General features: G+C 43.5%; 2 non-coding genes across 2 annotated transcripts; one reads left to right on the top strand and one right to left on the bottom strand.

The window, feature by feature from the left end:
* Positions 1-1,378: 1,378 nt before the first annotated feature.
* Positions 1,379-1,453, bottom strand: Trnas-cga (transfer RNA serine (anticodon CGA)). Its single transcript has one exon. It is a non-coding gene; the product is annotated as a tRNA-Ser (tRNA).
* Positions 1,454-1,891: 438 nt separating this feature from the next.
* Positions 1,892-1,966, top strand: Trnas-cga (transfer RNA serine (anticodon CGA)). Its single transcript has one exon. It is a non-coding gene; the product is annotated as a tRNA-Ser (tRNA).
* Positions 1,967-18,751: the final 16,785 nt, after the last annotated feature.

Genomic DNA, 18,751 nt, shown 5'->3' on the forward strand with positions numbered 1-18,751 from the left:
ACTTCACACTGTTCCCTTGGTTGTAGGTTGCTATTGCATCATAAATGGCAAAGTGCATTGTTTTTATGCTTACAAACACCCTTTTAGGAATCACTGTCCAAATTAAATTGTTAATGATCTCATTAGGATTCTGCGTTTTTCCCTGCAGACGTTTGTGTAACACTTCTTGCTGTGCTAAGTCATGAAAAATTGGTTTTATTGCGTTTATCACAGTTGCTGCAAGCCATGCTTGTGGTCATAGTCATTTTTGTATTATATTTGCATATTTGTATTATATTTGGGCACAGGCTGTGTTGAGGACATTCATTGGAAGAGGCAGTATGAAGGAACAATTCCCACAGCGCTTTTCGCATGTCACTAGCATTACTACTACTTTGCCTTATTGCATACCCATATATTTCTGTAGACGTTCAATCACCTCATCAGTAAGCCTGCCTCTCCCTCCTATTGACTCTCCATCACTGAGGTTACTTGAACCCAAAGTTTGTGTGAGCCTCCGAAGCCGTGCACCCATACGCTTTTGCACATGCCCAATGCATGCCAACTTCTCAACCACAAATTCATTTCCATATGGTTTCAAGCCCCCTACAGTCTTGAAATCTTTGAAGTCACCATGCCCAAGGTAGTATTTGTACCTAATATTGTATCTGGGAACTGAACATTCAAAAATTTGTTTCACTCTTTCCACTTCCATTGCTCCACTTGATGCTTTAAAATTTGCCTCACAGGTACTGCTGTGCTCTCCTTTGATTTTATTTTTGCACCTACAATGTTCTGACAATATTGCAACATCTATCACTTTTGCACTATCACCACAAGTAGCAATTACGACCCCATTCAAGGATTTATGAGCCCTGTTTTGCCAGGAACCATCTAATGCCACTACCAAGTCCCTAGCACCACCGTTCATTTCTGTAGATTCCTCCACTGCTTAATTCATGGTTTTCAAAGCCACATCTTCAATAGAGGATCCTGCCAGTTCACCGTAGCACTCAAATTTGTTTGGAGGCGATGGCAAGTTCATAATACCACAACAGTTTATCAGCAGCAGACCCTTTCCCAATGGATCGAAGACCATCCAAAAGTCGAATGTTCACACAAACTCTCTAGGTCGCCAATTTTCACCAAAGAGACTGGCATATGAACCGTAGAAAGTTACTTCATTCTTGCAACAAGTACAGAATATCTTCATCTTACAAGCTAAGCCAAAGTTCTTTGTTATCTCTAGTCCCACTCCTACATTTGAACAAATTTTGCACAGAACACTTCCTTTCAGCACAGAAGATAACAGTCCAATATTCAGTACTTCCCAGAATGAGATTTTCACTCTGCAGCGGAGTGTGCGCTGATATGAAACTTCCTGGCAGATTAAAACTGTGTGCCCGACCGAGACTCGAACTCGGGACCTTTGCCTTTCGCGGGCAAGCGCTCTACCAACTGAGCTACCGAAGCACGACTCACGCCCGGTACTCACAGCTTTACTTCTGCCAGTACCTCGTCTCCTACCTTCCAAACTTTACAGAAGCTCTCCTGCGAACCTTGCAGAACTAGCACTCCTGAAAGAAAGGATATTGCGGAGACATGGCTTAGCCACAGCCTGGGGGATGTTTCCAGAATGAGATTTTCACTCTGCAGCGGAGTGTGCGCTGATATGAAACTTCCTGGCAGATTAAAACTGTGTGCCCGACCGAGACTCGAACTCGGGACCTTTGCCTTTCGCGGTTCTCATTCTGGAAACATCCCCCAGGCTGTGGCTAAGCCATGTCTCTGCAATATCCTTTCTTTCAGGAGTGCTAGTTCTGCAAGGTTCGCAGGAGAGCTTCTGTAAAGTTTGGAAGGTAGGAGACGAGGTACTGGCAGAAGTAAAGCTGTGAGTACCGGGCGTGAGTCGTGCTTCGGTAGCTCAGTTGGTAGAGCGCTTGCCCGCGAAAGGCAAAGGTCCCGAGTTCGAGTCTCGGTCGGGCACACAGTTTTAATCTGCCAGGAAGTTTCATTCAGTACTTCGTTAATATTATCACTGTCACCCACATATTCACAAAATCTGTCACTTCCACTAGTCAACTTCTTGCTAGAAGATGTCTCAGAGCTATGGCCAGCCATATGTTGCTTATCAGAAGAACGCATTGTTTCTTTAGTTACAGTATCGCAACTTGGTATTAGTGCTAATTTTCTTTTCCCTGCGTTCTTCCTCTTCTTATATACACGATTACTAAAACGTGGCATCGTAACCAGAAGGACGCTTTTCACAAGAAATATAATATTACTAACAACAGGCGCAACACTGAAGTATTCGAAACAATCAATAACAAAGAGACGATGTTCGGCGCTCTTAGCGCTTCATTTGTCACAGAAAAGAATGTAGCCAAGCCTTGCACACTCGCTGCATGGGTAACATAAGGAAATATTCAACTTCAGGACGAGAAAGTTCCAAGTTGTTTGCCAAGAATTAACGAGAGGGTGTTAGATGCTTTCAGTAGCCCCGCCCATTTCCTCTGTAGACGTGGGAGAAAATGGTAATAACTCCACTTCTATGGCGGGTAGAACAATAATTAAAAGTTTGCATTAAAGATCAATGTTCCAATTAATTCTTGATAGCAAAAAGATCGTAATTTTTTTGGATCTGACCTCCTCCGGCTTCCCTTAAGAGCATACTTCGTGAGCTGGAGCTTATATTTGAAACAAAATCTGCGCAAGAACGAAAGAGAGGATAGAATGGGAACTTCAGGCACCCAACATACATAATGACAGAAGAAATGAGGGGGACAGTCAGTCAGGAAGGCAAGAATATCATGGACGAAATTCTGGACGAAGAGGAAATTAGTAAGAATTCTGAAAAGGTGATAATGAGCGTCACTATGAACAGAACCTGATGTGTCTCTCACACCGACACAGAGAAAACAGTGGTCAAAGTTAACAAAAGTTCATTGACCGAGGAAAGAAACGTCTGCTTCGACGATAATAACAAAATCACACTCAGAGTCTCACAACCACGAAAACTTGATAGTATAGTGATTCCAGAGTCTGACAAAGTAACGCAGTTAGGATCTTCATAAACAAATTCACAAGTCCGATGAAGCTATCCTGAATAACACCAGCATAAGAACAGAGAAGACTGTCTTGGATACACTCTGATTGCACCGAAGGAAACGACGATGAATGCTGAATTCAGTGAGGTCAGTCCCTACGCACTTGGTGCAGGGAGTGGCAACTGACCCTTAACATAGACAAATGTAATGTACTGCGAATACATAGAAAGAAGGATCCTTATATGATAGCGGAACAAACACTGGCAGCAGTTACTTCTGTAAAATATCTAGGAGTGTGCGCGCGGAACGATTTGAAGTGGAATGATCATATAAAATTAATTGTTGGTAAGGCAGGTACCAGGCTGAGATTCATTGGGAGAGTCCTTAGAAAATGTAGTCCATCAACAAAGGAGGTGGCTTACAAAACACTCGTTGGACCTATAATTGAGTATTGCTCATCAGTGTGGGATCCGTACCAGGTCGGGTTGACGGAGGAGATAGAGAAGATCCAAAGAAGAGCGGCGCGTTTCGTCACAGGGTTATTTGGTAAGCGTGATAGCGCTACGGAGATCTTTAGCAAACTCGAGTGGCAGACTCTGCAAGAGAGGCGCTCTGCATCGCGGTGTAGCTTGCTGCTCAGGTTTCGAGAGGGTGCGTTTCTGGATGAGGTGTCGAATATATTGCGTCCCCCTACTTATACCTCCCGAGGAGATCACGAATGTAAAATTAGAGAGATTCGAGAGCGCATGGAGGCTTTCCGGCAGTCGTTCTTCCCGCAAACCATACGCGACTGGAACAGGAAAGGGAGGTAAAGACAGTGGCATGTAAAGTGCCTTCCGCCACACACCGTTGGGTGGCTTGCGGAGTATAAATGTAGATGTAGATGTACGATGGACTTTGAGAGCGTCCTAAGACGATGGTGTGAGTAGCACTGAAAGATGGCAAGAACTATGCCCCTTACATGAAGTCATTAAAGATCACCTAACTCACGTTGAGCGAACAGTAGGGCTGAACAAAATGACTGACAAGGCACAATGCATCTCGTAGAGGATATAGTATGGACGTATTGGAATAATTAATGTAGGGTGATGGTTTTAAGGTAATTCACATGACATGAAAACTTTGTGGAAACGAGTCGATTTACTGGACACTAGTTTACCCCATGGAAGTATTTAGAGTTGACCGTGGCCGGCTGGGGAACGGCGAAGGGAAGCGACAATAGGCAGCTTAGGGCGGCTCAAGCTCTGAGAAAGTGGTAATGCGGCGTGGCCTCCAGCCGCCTTAAGATGAGTGACAGCATGGGTGGTTGATCCCGACCCCATGCTGGTTTACCAGGTAGCAGACGGAGAACTTGTACCCCTGTTGATAAATGTCCGTCATCCCGTTTTCAGGGAAACATGCGAGAAAGCCGTGCAAAGCTATGGTGGAGCGGTCAACAGGGGTCAAAATATGCATGTTGGTGACTATAGCAACTTCACGGTGAATTCACAGTCCACAGAGCTTGAAGTAAATCAGGTGAAGAGCGACAGCATGAAATACGCCGGCCTCCGATGGGAACGTAGGACCAAGGAATTTGAAGTACTCTCCTGGGAGTCAGAATTCTGGAAAAATTGGTGTTTGTGCAGATGCTAACCTTGATGTGTGGCCTGGGAGGAGCGAAATAGCAGAAGATGAGAGGAAAGAAACTTTTGTGGGAATTTGTTCATTTCCCAGAGCAGGCATTGGTCGGCGCTGGGAAGTGACGCATAATTAACGGGACTTGCACTGCAATTGGCGTAAGTGATTTTGCTGGAGGGGAAACCGAGGCGAAGAGCGGACTGTGAGAAGTCTCCATAGAGGTCTTCCATTCCCAGCTTGCCTAGAGTGCGGACGTGGCGTTCTTGACTCAGCTTGCCTGAGAAAGAGTAAGCATCTCTGCAGTTGAGGACTTAGCAAAGGGAACGATTGAGCTTGGAGATAGGAAGTTTTGGTTCAGCTATGTACTGAGCAAGATAGCTAGGAGTGAATAGGCGAGCGCAGCCTTGCAGCACCATGAGGTCGGCTGACATCCCCATGACGCCGCTCCGCCACGCTGTATTCGGTGATATTGCGCCTGCTCCGGCCACTGATTAATTTGTTGGATCACGTCGGCAAAGTTTCCACGAGGGTTTCATGGGCCGTGTATTGTAGAATTCTTCTCGCACTTTGCATTACGCCTGGGTCAGTCGATAGGAATTACTTTTGAGTTATCGCGCTTTACTCCATGCAAACGCAATTTATTACCACTGCCTGTTAGGAGAGTCATGTAATGTGATGATTGAAGGTCGGGAGTTGAAATAAATTTGTGCTAATCGACTGCATCTGTTTTCAATCAAGTAGTTGAAATCCCAAGTCACTTTCTTAATTAATTTTATGTTCAACATTTGCATCTGGTGTCCAATAGCTGAACATAACATCAATGTGCACCCCTTTTTAATTAAAAGGGATCAATTCTGAACCAATTAATGTCAACACTGCCACCGCAGTTCAATCAGGAGTCACAGGGCCTTATTACTTTCTTTGCATTATCCGACATTGCGGCAGTTTTGCACTCTCTGTTGATCTGTTAGTCAATTACCTGGGGTGAACACACACCAAAACCAGATAAGTGACGGGTGGGGTGTTACAGCACCTGCCCAGAGGCTACGAGAGGCTCTCGAAGCTGGAAGAACTGACCTTTGCAGGCCTGGCGCCAACCTTTATAGCGGCCTGCGGCGAAATACTCGCGGCACTGTTTTCTGGTCACCTGTGTGGCGGACATGGATCAGTCCTTTGGAAGTGGCAGCCTCTGCTAACGCTGGTACGACCGCTTGGTGTGCGTCTGTTACAGCGACAGAGCGAGTTCACAGCGCTGAAACGCGCAGGGGCAATGTAGGCTGCACGCGTGACCGAGGTGCCTGAAGGGTTGTCGATAGCTTTTGCGAAGATCTCCGGTATAGCACCACTAACGGGAAACGAGCCGAGGTCATGAGGAAGGCTAGGAGGTGGTAGTTTGGGGATTAAACTCCACAAACCGACAGTGCAATCGTAACCTGATAAGAAACTGACACCAGGGTCGTACAGGGAGGACTCAGTGCAATCTCATGACAGGACCTTCATCCTATGATCACTGTCACAATAAGTGTTGCGGCAGTTCTCCTACACGATATTAGGCAGGTGTACCAGTTTCTTTGTCTCTTTAGTGTACTTTCACCTAGTCAAAGAGTAGAAAAAGCTAATATAACGAATACCACCATCATGAAGTGCAACATGGTCATATCGAAGGTCACGGAGATCCAGTATCTGATTTTTTTAAATTTATTCTATTAACAGTTTATGTCAATTACAGTCACAGTCGGTGTAAAAGAGACACATAGGATGTGTATATTTATAAGTGGGAGCATTTTTCGCTTTGTTCTTTCTTCAATCCATTGTGGAATGTCGTCAGGGTTTCGGGGCTGGAATGCTTACGTGGAGTAACATTTGCACATATGAAATGAAATGAGTGTATGGCATCATTGGCCGGGAGGCCCCATTCGAGGAAGTTCGGCCGCCAACTGCAAGTCAATAGACACCACATGGGGCGACTTGTGCGCTGATGATGAGGATGAAATGATGATGAGGACTACACAACGCCTAGTCCCCGAGCGGAGAAAATCTCTAACCTGGCTGGGAATCGAACCTGGGCCCTCTTGCATGGGAGGCGAGCACGTTACCACCCAGCTAAGCAGGCGGACAACATTTGCACACAGTGACACTTACATGATGCCTGGGACTCTTTCCGGGCTAACCGGCTTTTCACAGGAACAGGCACACCAAGAAGACTAGCGTTTCAGCACAGCTGCCCATGCAAGCTGGGTCCTGTTCATATCACAGCAGTGAGCAACCATTCATCGCTTCAGGGTGGCTCGTTAAAGCGTTTCGTGGCAAATTTATTTTTGAGACTGTTGTGTTAAAGAGAACTGAAAAGGATATTCAATGTCCCTTTTTAATATCTTGGTGAAAAGAACGGGGAGCAGTAAGTAAGAAAAATGGTATTTCTTACGACTGTTGCAGCCTTATAATGACTGCCGTTTTAGAACGAAATTTAAATTGACAAATTTATGTTTCGTTTCTATTTTATTTAATCGTTAAACAATCAAACACAGAATGTCAATGAGTACTACATATTTTACTTTTCACTAAAGGATTAATGTCTCTTGCCACTTCTCGAATAATGCTAATTCGAAGAGAAGCTCTGATGTTGTGAAGACTGCCAGTGAGATTCTGTGGGTGGATTTCGTTCTCTTCACTGCGAAAAAAAGCAGCAGGTACATGTAAGTCTAAACATCGACGTAATCGTAGCTGCAGATTTGTGAACTCGTGATAATTTACTTTGTGTATACTATTCTACGAGACTAATTTTCTTATGAAACTAATCACGCAAACATCGCACTGTAGATGTATAAGTTCTAGCTATAGCAGAGTTTCCACACTGTCAACATAACACGAAAATCAGTGAAACTCCTCAATCCTTTGCAACCTGAAAAGCAGTATGATAACTTGAACTAGGTGTAGATTCATTCGTTGAGTATTTTCATGGTGAAACGGTAGGGAAAACTATTGAGACATTTGTTTATCAGCTCCGTACGATGAATACTTTCTTCAGTCATCCTGCTTAAAAGCGGAGTTGTCTTTTTTTTATCAAACAGAACCATCTTTACTCCGAACTTGGGATAAACTCAAACTGAGAAAAACAGGTCGTAATATTTCCAGAAAAACTGAAGCGAAACAATTGGCAGCCAGTCGTTGGAAATCAATTGCTTTGCCTGTTTGCCTATTGACTGTGTAAATATAAATTTAGGGAATGCTCTGAAGTCCTGTTCAGTGCAGTCTACAAGCTCCAAGAAAATAGGCACTGACTTAAGATCAGATATCCCTATCACTGCACCTCCTCAAGAAGACTGTATGCAGATTTTTATTCAGAAAAGTCAGCAGAAAATCTACTTGATCTTGAAATTAGAAGAAGAAGCCTCATATAAGCAGGAATGGAAAACATTATGGTGCCGGTGAACTGTAATGGGATAGTTTATTATAAAATTTTAAAAATCCATTTCAACAAAAGTTTCTTTTTCTAAACCGAGTGTCAATTTCTTTTTACCACAAATATTAACTAACACGAATGAAATTTTTGCAGGAATTAGTCTTGCTGTGTTTACATACTTCTATGTATTAATCTTATAGAAAATGTAATTTGTTTATTCCATCATCTCATTTATTTGCCGATAATTAAAGAAAATTTAATGTTAATATTTGAAATAAAGACTAAAAACAAATTATTAATATTTATCATAAAACGAATGCACAGAACCGTTGAACTATGTCTTGTGAATGTACCTACAAAATCGGGCATGTGAAAATTGTGGCGTACCAGAAGTTGGTTTTCAAGATCACCACTAAAATCAAATTAAAAATTCAAAACTCTAAAACAAGTGAAGCTATGGCCTTCAAAATTTGGGTATTGCTACAAATTTACATTTTATTTCCATCCGCAAAGTAGAAGAAAAGTTAAATTTTTGGGTGGAGTCTCCCTTTTAGCACCGCGCCTTATAAAGTGTATATGCGTATCTAAGGCTACGCCGAACCTAATTATGGTCATTGCTCCGAAGGCAGCATACTGTTCGCACTTCTGCTCTAACAGTTGACCGTGCTGCGCTACGCAATGACGTCTGGCCGACCCATTCTTCAGCGAGCGCTCACAGCCCTGATGGTGAGCGAGCGTCAGCGCCCTTGCTCGCCTGGGCGCACCCTCAACAAGCCTGCTGGAGTCATGTGTTACTAGAAATTAGTTCTAACATATGTTGAAAGGTTGCAAAACTGCAACCAGTCGCTTTTTATGATAATTTATTTTGTCTTTACCAGTTTCATGCTGGTTTGCTCATCTTCTAACGGAGGAAGAAAGTATGGATTTAATTGCTTGTCATTTGTCTCTGTTTCCGCTGCAAAGATTTTGTGTTCGGTGTCCACCCCTATAGATTTTGATTCTAAGAACCATTCAAGGCGAATGCTGCGATTATTCCCAAAAATGGTCGGCCTTTGAGATAGTCTTGTCAGTCTTCATATTTTACAAATTTCAAGAGACATCGAGCCGACGTTGTGTCGTTTCCAGGGAACACCATGAGAAGGTCGTCTCTTTCCATGGCCTATTAAATTTATGTACAACATTTACGAGTTGCCAATAATTACATTAAACTACATTTCAATATTTTCTAGTTTTTCAATGTTTCTGACGTTTTCTTCGTCATTGTAATTTCTGTGAGTAGGTCACACAAATCAGAAATGATTTTAAGTTCCCATCAGTTTGGAGTTTCTTTAAAGCCTTTGCAATCGTTTCGTCAGTCTTCAATGCTGACTTCTATCTTCTTTTCCCATTAAAGTTCAAAATTAGTCGGTCAGGTTGGTGTCCGTGGTACTTTGCATCTCCTCAAATATTTTCCACTAACGATTAAACATTCGGATGAACTTTTGATATTAATGTATTTATTCTTCGGTTCCATCTTTCTGAGGCGTTATTAGTGCGATGGCGTCTTCCACTGCAGTTCCACATCTCTCTTGGCATATGTTCGTTATCGAGCCACTGGCCCACTAAATAGTAACAGAAGTCTTGAAGATTATGGTTTTCAGGCGTGCTCTCCTGAACACATAGCCAACCATCATCCAATATTTCCAGCGGAAGATGTGCTAGAGCAGTAACCTCTGTTCCAGGGAACAAACAGTTACCTGCTTGGACGATGGCAAGTTCGAAGTCCATCATCACAGAGACACAGGGTTCCATCCAGGCACGTTATTTTTAATAGCTTAAAAAAACTTTCATATGTTCCTCACATTTTATTTGGCGGCAAATCGTAAACACTGGAATAATTTATGTTTCCTCCTAAGCTCCGAGTAGAGTATAAACAACTGTTCAAACTGCTTGTCTGAACTCTTGAATGTTCCATCCACAAACAATGATTTGCAATTTGATATACATGTTTCTCCCTTTTTGTTGGCAAACATCAGTATTCTCTCATTCGGTCCCCTGCTATCATCTGCAAGTAAAAATCTGCTACCATTACTCATTAGTTCCCACATTTTTTCGCCTATGCATGTAACGATTGTTTTCGCACTTCTGTGTGATGGTAATGACGTTACTAAGGAGTAGCTTCGTTTGATGAGATACCCTATTTTTACCACATAAATTGGTGAAACTGTAGCGTCTGTTTCTTTTCCCTGTTTCTTTACGCTGAGAAAATGTTTTCGCACTTCATTTGCTGCTTCCTCTGGAATACAAACGAGGCTACCTTCCTCTAAAAATGTGTCACTTTTTGGGATACTCTTCCTTTGCATGTATTGTTATTAAAATTTACACAACGCCAGTAAGTCACATCTTGTTTGTTTGTGTAGCCCACCATATGCCAATGCCCATCGTAAATCAGTAAAGGCTTTCATCTGGTGGTCTCGGTGAACTCCATCATCTCAACACTAAAACACAGAACACTACTTGCCAGTCAGAGGTCAGCTGCAGTATTGAATTCTGGGAGAATGCCACACACGCTACTAACTGGTGTGAGGACAGTGAACTTTGTGCAGGGAATTTGCTTTGGCCTTCACCAGAATACATGACAGGTAGCGGCAGAGAGGCCAGTGTATCCTACTTCTGGAACACCCTGTCCACTAGCTACAGCGCCATCAGCTCTGTCCAATGTCAACACATTCCCTCTCCATACAAGTATAACTCAGTGCAAGTGGCAGGAAGTCATTCTGGGCACTGGCAGCCATATTACTCCTACTTTTCAGACAGGATACAAGCGTTGCTCTGAGAAAAGAAGCTAGCCAACACTGACCATGAAAACGACGAAAGTAAAAGGGGCTCAGCTAGGGGAATGGATGGAAGTAAACCTGCAGATTCTATTAGAGTTCGTGCGTCAAGGACGCAAACTAAGGACCAACTTCCTGATCATGTCAAATTTGGCAATAGACATAATTGTAGGCATGGATTTTTTGGATGGATACCAAGCGATTCTTGACCTTGGAAGAGAGGAAATTGTGTTTCGCAAGGGGACACTCATTTGCATTAGATTCGATGAGCAGGTTATACAAGCGCAACTTCCAGTCAATTGTGTTAGGCTTAATTACACGATTAGCATAATGGGAAAGACTGATCTGCTGAACAATTGTTTGAAGAAGACAATGAACACAAGGAGGAAGCAGTGATCAGCGAAATGAGAGAGGTGATAGGAAACAAAGTAAAAACTGTACAATGCACTGAGCCTGCTGAGCATAGTGAGTTACGAAATATGCTGCTACAGAACACAGAACTTTTTCTTTCAAATCCAGGTTCGATAAAGAATTTTCAATATAAATTTAATGTGTGTCCGCAAAAGAAATTCGTAGTGCCACCTTATGCCATATCCCAGGTTTAGAGAAACAAAGTCGTGAATGAGATTTCGAGAATGCTAGCAGATGGCGATGATAGAACCTACCAGATCTACATATAATAACCTGCTAAAAGTGGTTGAAAAGTCAGATGGATCTATCCATCTCGTCCTAGACTCTCGCCAGGTAACTACAATTATTGAGTCAGAACCAGACGGAGCTGAGATGCTAAAAAGCTTCTCCAGAACTTTCACGGAGTATCTGTTTTTTCCTCAATAGACCTTAGGTCGAGCTTCTGGCAAATTGAGTTCGATCCCAGTTGCAGGCATTATGCAGCATTCCTTGCCTTTGGCAAGCACTATCAATTTTGCAGACTGCCTTGTGGGCTAAACATATTGTCTGCCACCTTTATATGAAGCCTTGATGGCATTCTCAGCGAATTTCTCAAACAGCACGTAACAACATAGCCGACGATCTTCTGATGGTCGAAAAGACTTGAGAACAACACATTGCAGTTCTGAAGGAACTCCTCGACAACTTCAAGGAGCATGGTGTCACCATAAGTACTGAAATGTTGACCTTCAGGACTTTGTCAGTGAAGTTTCTAGGTCAGAAAAGTAAATGGGACTGGGAACAAAACAGTGGAGGGCAAGTTTCAGGCTCTGAAGTCAGAACTACTTGAGGTGCTAATACTCACCCAGCCAGTCAGAGAGGATTCCTGTATGGTCACTGTTTTCTCACACACAGGACTGGGATTGGGAATGATTGTTTTCCATGACTATGTCGAGAATGAAAACCGTGTGTGGACAACAATCGCATTTGTGAGTAGAGTGATCACAAAATGTGAAAAGAATTACTACATGACTGAACTGGAGGCCCTCCAGATCGTGTGGCGGTTTTTCTTGTATGGAAGAACAGGTAGTAAAGCTCTGGAATTCTTTACTACTGGAAAATTACCCATAAAAGCTTCATACATCGGGTAATGCGCGTGCAGCAATATAATTTCATCATTCAGTTCATAGAGGGAAGTAAGGATACACAGGATATACAGTATTACGTTCTCCTATTAGCTTACAGAACTATGTCACTGACGGTCTTAAGGACAACCGTTTTAGCATGTATTTCATGAGAAAAGTAGCGTCTGAAAACTTTGTGACCTGAAATATGTGGGACATTAAAAGAGAACAGGACAAGTGTCCGGACCTGTTAAGGCTCTAGAAGTAATGGAAAGATCGAATTCAAGTGGTCATTTGACAATTATACCTATTAAGGTAAGGAATTCTCTTCCACAGAAGTAACAGAGGAGACTCAGAATGATATCTATGTCTCCCTGAACAAATGGTTATAAAGTGGTGTGGCACACCCACTTAAGCTAGGGGGATATTGGTCCGGCAAAGTGCTTCTTGAAGCTAAGGTAACTGTGTTACTTCGGGGACATGGAAAGAAGAATTTGTCGTGTGCTGTCAGTCTGTAAAGGTGAGGCATACAACTGTGAATAAGCAAGAACCACTGTTTCCTATTGTTCCCAACAAACTAACGCACACTGTGGCCTCAGATTAATGGGACCATTGCCCACGACACCGAAAGGTTACAATTATCTCCCAGTTTTCATCGAACCAACCACAGAGTTTGCACTTTCACACCACTCAAAAAGGCTACATGGTTGACAGCAGCCGGCCGGAGTGGCCGTGCGGTTCTAGGCGCTACAGTCTGGAGCCGAGCGACCGCTATGGTCGCAGGTTCGAATCCTGCCTCGGGCATGGATGTGTGTGATGTCCTTAGGCTAGTTAGGTTTAATTAGTTCTAAATTCTAGGCGACTGATGACCTCAGAAGTTAAGTCGCATAGTGCGCAGAGCCATTTGAACCATTTTTGGTTGACAACATAACGAGCGCTATGGACAGATTTCCTACCTCATGCAGGGCACATATAGAGAATCTTCCCTGATAATGAGCCACAACAGAAGTCAAAAAGATGGAAAGAGACACAAAGAAGGCACAGGACTGAACCAATATTTATCTTATCCCACCACAAGGGTTCGAATTCGTCGAACGACTGATAAAAGAGCTAAGAAACCAATGTCGGCTGTACTACAACAAACAGTACATTTCTTCGGACGTCTTCCTCAAATATTTCCAAGATGGGATCATGAAGCTAGCACCAATTACAGTACTGAAGAACGGAAAATCACGGGACTTCTTTAGGAGGACCCGTGTACGGAAAAGGACAATCGTTGATGAAGCTTTCAAGAGGATTCAGTCGGTTGTTCGGAGCGGGAAGGAACGCACTGACAAAAAAGCGCGAGAACAAAAATTTTATGTTGGACAGAAAATATTGGTGAAATGAATTCGGTTGTCCAGTAAACAGGAGCTGAAATGTCAGAAATTCTTTTTTGTGTACAATGGACCATACCGAATACAGAGGATCGCCCACCAAAATGCATTTGAACTGGAGACGTTCAAGACCAAGAAATCAGTCGGCCTCCACCACATATTAAGCCATTTGTAGAATAGGTTAGTCTAAAGAACTGGTGCACATAACATAGTTCGTTACGTGTGATTTTGTGAATGCCCGATAATGCAGACCATCCACGCTACGTTATCATACGCAAACCTATTGTTTCCTTGTATTGATGAAATGTCAATGTGTAGTTCTTCTCTCGCTGTGTTCAACTTTCTACTGTCTGGGAGAATTACCAACCTTCCTAGGCAACAGAGGCTCCAACTATAACTTCCTGTACAGAATGTCAAATCGCATCGCTTTTCAGCCATCTAAATTTCCAAATTGTTGTTTTAGATGGGTGAAAGGTGATGACATTCTGTACTGTGCAGCCGATGTCCCGCAACAGATGGACATACAGAGAATATCTTTGTGTGTCTAGAATTTTGACCAAATCTATGACTGTAACGATGTTGGGGAGGAGCTTGCGGTATGCGTATTGAAGAGGTTTTGGGGCACGCCATGTGAGCATTGTGTCTTTTCTTGGCTGTGTTTGTTTATCATTGGTGTTTTGGGCATACCACAGTCGTACTGCGTCATCTTTCATTAGTGTTTTGGGAGCGCCACAGTTGCATAGCACCATACTTCCGAGAGTTTTGGGCTTAGAGACGTTTGATAAGGTGGCAATCATGCCCACCGATGCAAATGTTGTGGAGACATCTTTTACGGTATGGTGAGCTATTAGCGAGAAAGAATGCCACGTCCATGAACGTGAGCGCTCAAATCATAGTTGAGCAATGGAAATCAATACGACAGCAACTCCCCAGCAAGTTCAGGATTATAGGTTTCGTCGAATGTCGGGCAGACAGAATTGAATGTTTACGTTTTACAGGCTACTACCTAGATATACCGAGTTGTGGTAATAATGTTACGTCCTTAACGTGTACGACCTAGAGATCTACTTCTTTCTAAAGTCTATTGTGTGAGTTGCAGGGGAACCAGTACACTGTCGAAGAACTGAGCGAAAGAGATCGACATAACGCCGTGAGGAGACGCAAGGCGCAGCAGGGCCCCATCAGGTCGACTCACCATGACAGGACTGGGGTAACTGTATTGGTAACCAGATTATAGATAATAGATTAAACATAGGTTCTTGTTTCATTTTGCTTTATTACTGTGATCACAAATGTTTTTCCCACCACTCCACTGCTACGGTCGCAGGTTCGAATCCTGCCTCGAGCATGGATGCGTGTGATGTTCTTAGGTTAGTTAGGTTTAAGTAGTTCTATGTCTATGACCTCAGATGTTAAGTCCCATAGTGCTTAGAGCTTGTTGAGTGCTTGTTGAGGACCATTTATTTTCTTCTCTCCAAATGAGAGCAGTAAGGAGCAACTGTCCACATGTGGATCTATCTGCTGTCCTTCTTCGTTTGATGATGGGTGACTTCCATACGTCTGTTGCGTCACTCCAATAATATTGCCCCATCCTTATGTGCTCGGTCTGAGCAATAGCATCCTGTCTTCAGGCAGCCAATAATTAGTCTTGTTGAAAAGCCTTGAATGTGGTGGTCGTCAAAGATATTAAGAGGCGTGAAAATGCCTGCCATCCTGACCAGCGGAGCTTTATTTCCATGATGAGCTATCACTACACATCGGGAGCCTCTTGCTCCAACAAACAACGACCCGGTCCACCCAGAAGGATGTTTGGAGCTGCTCACTGTTGCTGTTCCATCCACCTGCTACTGAGGGACATCAGATTAGTGGCCCTTGCCTCTGATCAAACCTTTCCCAGCAGACATGAACATACCTACACCAGTCCACATTCAGCACTCATCAGACTTCTGCAGAGGAGTCCATGTGTTTAGTGTGGTGACATGTGAAGTGCTAGCGTGTGACGCTTCCCATACTATGACTCTGCTTTGGGTAGGCCACAGTCCTGAACCAGAATATGCCTCACCAGTGAAAACATCATTGCTCCCCAAGCTTGTGGTTCTATTTTCAAATTTTAATATTCATATCTTAAATGTCATCAGTTGTTAGTAACATTTAAAACTTACTTAGTCAACTTACTTATCACATTGTTCACATAACATAACATTTTAAATAACTTTGTCCAGGTAAACATTTATATGCACATATTTCAGAGTGTACACACAAACAGGTATGTGTAATAGGTTATACAATATTATTTTTCATTTCAAAATTTACCGAATGTCATGTGAATTGTATGTCACATTTAAAATGCTCTTACTGACGTGTATAAGTGAAGGATGCGTGCCGACCGGAGTGGCCGTGCGGTTCTAGGCGCTGCAGTCTGGAACCGAGCGACCGCTGCGGTCGCAGGTACGAATCCTGCCCCGGGCATGGATGTGAGTGATGTCCTTAGGTTAGTTAGGTTTAATTAGTTCTAAGTTCTAGGTGACTGATGACCTCAGAAGTTAAGTCGCATAGTGCTCAGAGGCATTTTTGAAGGATGCCTGTTACTACAAATTCATGGGAATTGGTTGCAATGAGAGGATAGGACCATCAGTCATTTACCAACCCTGTACAAGTCATATTTCTTGATCAAGGAAACAGTATTGGTTGGGTTAGGTGGTTTTAGGGGAAGAGACTAAACTGCGAGGTCATCGGTCTCATCGGTTTAGGGATGGACGGGGAAGGAGGTCGGCCGTGCCCTTTCAAAGGAACCATCCCGGCATTTACCTGGAGCGATTTAGGGAAATCACGGAAAACCAAAATCAGGATGGCCGGACGCGGGATTGAACGGTCTTCCTCCCGAATGCGAGTCCAGTGTGCTAACCACTGCGCCACCTCGCTCGGTCAAGGAAGCAGTATTAGAGAAGGTCATCATTTAAATCCACATGCATGAAAAATAGTGTATCATTACGCTTCGTGGAAAAGTCTGATTGTGTTTGAGATGGGCTCCAGTCACTGAATTTCAGTTGTCTAAATCGTAAATGCGAAGCTTTCTAAGACCAGGTGATCGCAGCTTCTAGCCTGACCATCTGGTCTGCGTCCAAAGTTTATGTAAATGTACGATTCCCTCTGTGGATGACTGAGGAATCCCTGAGTGCGTTTATATGTTGGATGTGGTTTGTTTATAAACGGGAATGAGAAGTCGACATCGCCGTAATCGACTTCCCCTTTTGTCATCAATATTTGACTCAAACTTGTCCTATCTATTCACATGTTGGTAAATACTAGTCATATTTTTTTGAGTGACTGACAAACTATCCTTACTCTAAGTTTGCCTACCACTGTCAGAAACAAATATATTATGACTGTGGGGTTATAAGAGGTTACAAGCCTTTTGTGACCTGTCTCCTCTCATTTTTGCAATGATTTTTTTTATCATTTTATTAATGTGTCTCAGTGGAGGTGGGCCGAGAAAGGTCATTGCTATAAATGAAACCGGCAATGAGGACTCTGATTTTTATTTGTGATATTTCAACTGGTGGAGGGACACAGCTTGCTCTTCTGTCCTTCTTGAGTAGATGAGCTGGGGTTGGAAGAGGGTCACCTGCATCGTGTTTGGAAGAGAAACGTGAGGTCGGGCCGGGCCGGCTTTTCTGCGAATACGAGGAAGCCTGGAAAATAGCGTGTGGCAGCTCCTCAGGGATGCGAATCTGCTACGGCTCTTGGTCGTTGTATTAGGCATGAAGCGACGGCGAGCGCGACAGTGCAAAAGGTTTTATTGATGTTTGCGTCTGCCAGACGCCAGGTGACAGTATTCTTTTCAGCGCTGCATTTTCTCGTGGCCTCCTACGATTGGAAACATCCGAGCGGGTTGGGCTCGCGAAGCACTAGTTTTCCGTGTTGGCGTGCTGAGCACGAGTAAGGACGACCAGGGAGAACAGTTGTAACGACAGTCTCCTCCTGCAGATACTCCTGCGCAGGCTTAGGACTGTCACGATGATCCGGGCAGACGTTTAGATTCTTTCTGGAATTTATCTCATAGGGTTTTCTCCACGGTCATCGATCATCAGAGAGCCCAGCAGTACACAGGTCTGCAACTGCACCGTCTGACTGCTGTTTGCTGTCTACACACTGTCTGAGATCTTGATTGTAAAGTATTTGCAGCACCGGCATAATAGGGACCCCTGATTCATCTCTGATGCCATCAGCAGCGTATGCTCTCATTGTGGCGCTACATACCAACGATTTTGCATGAGGATTTTTTACACTCATTTCCGATCGTCAGTCTATCGTACAGTCGGGTTTATCATTATCTCTATCGATTGTAAGTAGGCTGTTTATGTTTTCTTATCGGCAACGTTACGTAGCGCTCGGTATGAAAATCACTGGCTGTGCTGTGTGCAGTCTGTAGCTAGTTTGCATTGTTGTCTGCCATTGTAGTGTTGGGCAGCGGCAGCTGGATGTGAACAGCGCGTAGCGTTGCGCAGTTGGAGGTGAGCCGCTAGCAGTGGTGGATGTGGGGAGAGAAATGGCGGAGTTTTGAAATTTGTAAAAATGGATGTCATGAACTGCTGTATATATTATGATTGTTGTTGTTGTTGTGGTCTTCAGTCCTGAGACTGGTTTGATGCAGCTCTCCATGCTACTCTATCCTGTGCAAGCTTCCTCATCTCCCAGTACCTACTGCAACCTACATCCTTCTGAATCTGCTTAGTGTATTCATCTCTTGGTCTCCCCCTACGATTTTTACCCTCCACGCTGCCCTCCAATACTAAATTGCTGATCCCTTGATGCCTCAGAACATGTCCTACCAACCGATCCCTTCTTCTGGTCAAGTTGTGCCACAAACTTCTCTTCTCCCCAATCCTATTCAATACTTCCTCATTAGTTACGTGATCTACCCATCTAATCTTCAGCATTCTTCTGTAGCACCACATTTCGAAAGCTTCTATTCTCTTCTTGTCCAAACTATTTACCGTCC

Source organism: Schistocerca cancellata, chromosome 2 (assembly GCF_023864275.1).
Source record: "Schistocerca cancellata isolate TAMUIC-IGC-003103 chromosome 2, iqSchCanc2.1, whole genome shotgun sequence".
Classification (NCBI taxonomy): Eukaryota; Metazoa; Arthropoda; class Insecta; order Orthoptera; family Acrididae; genus Schistocerca; species Schistocerca cancellata.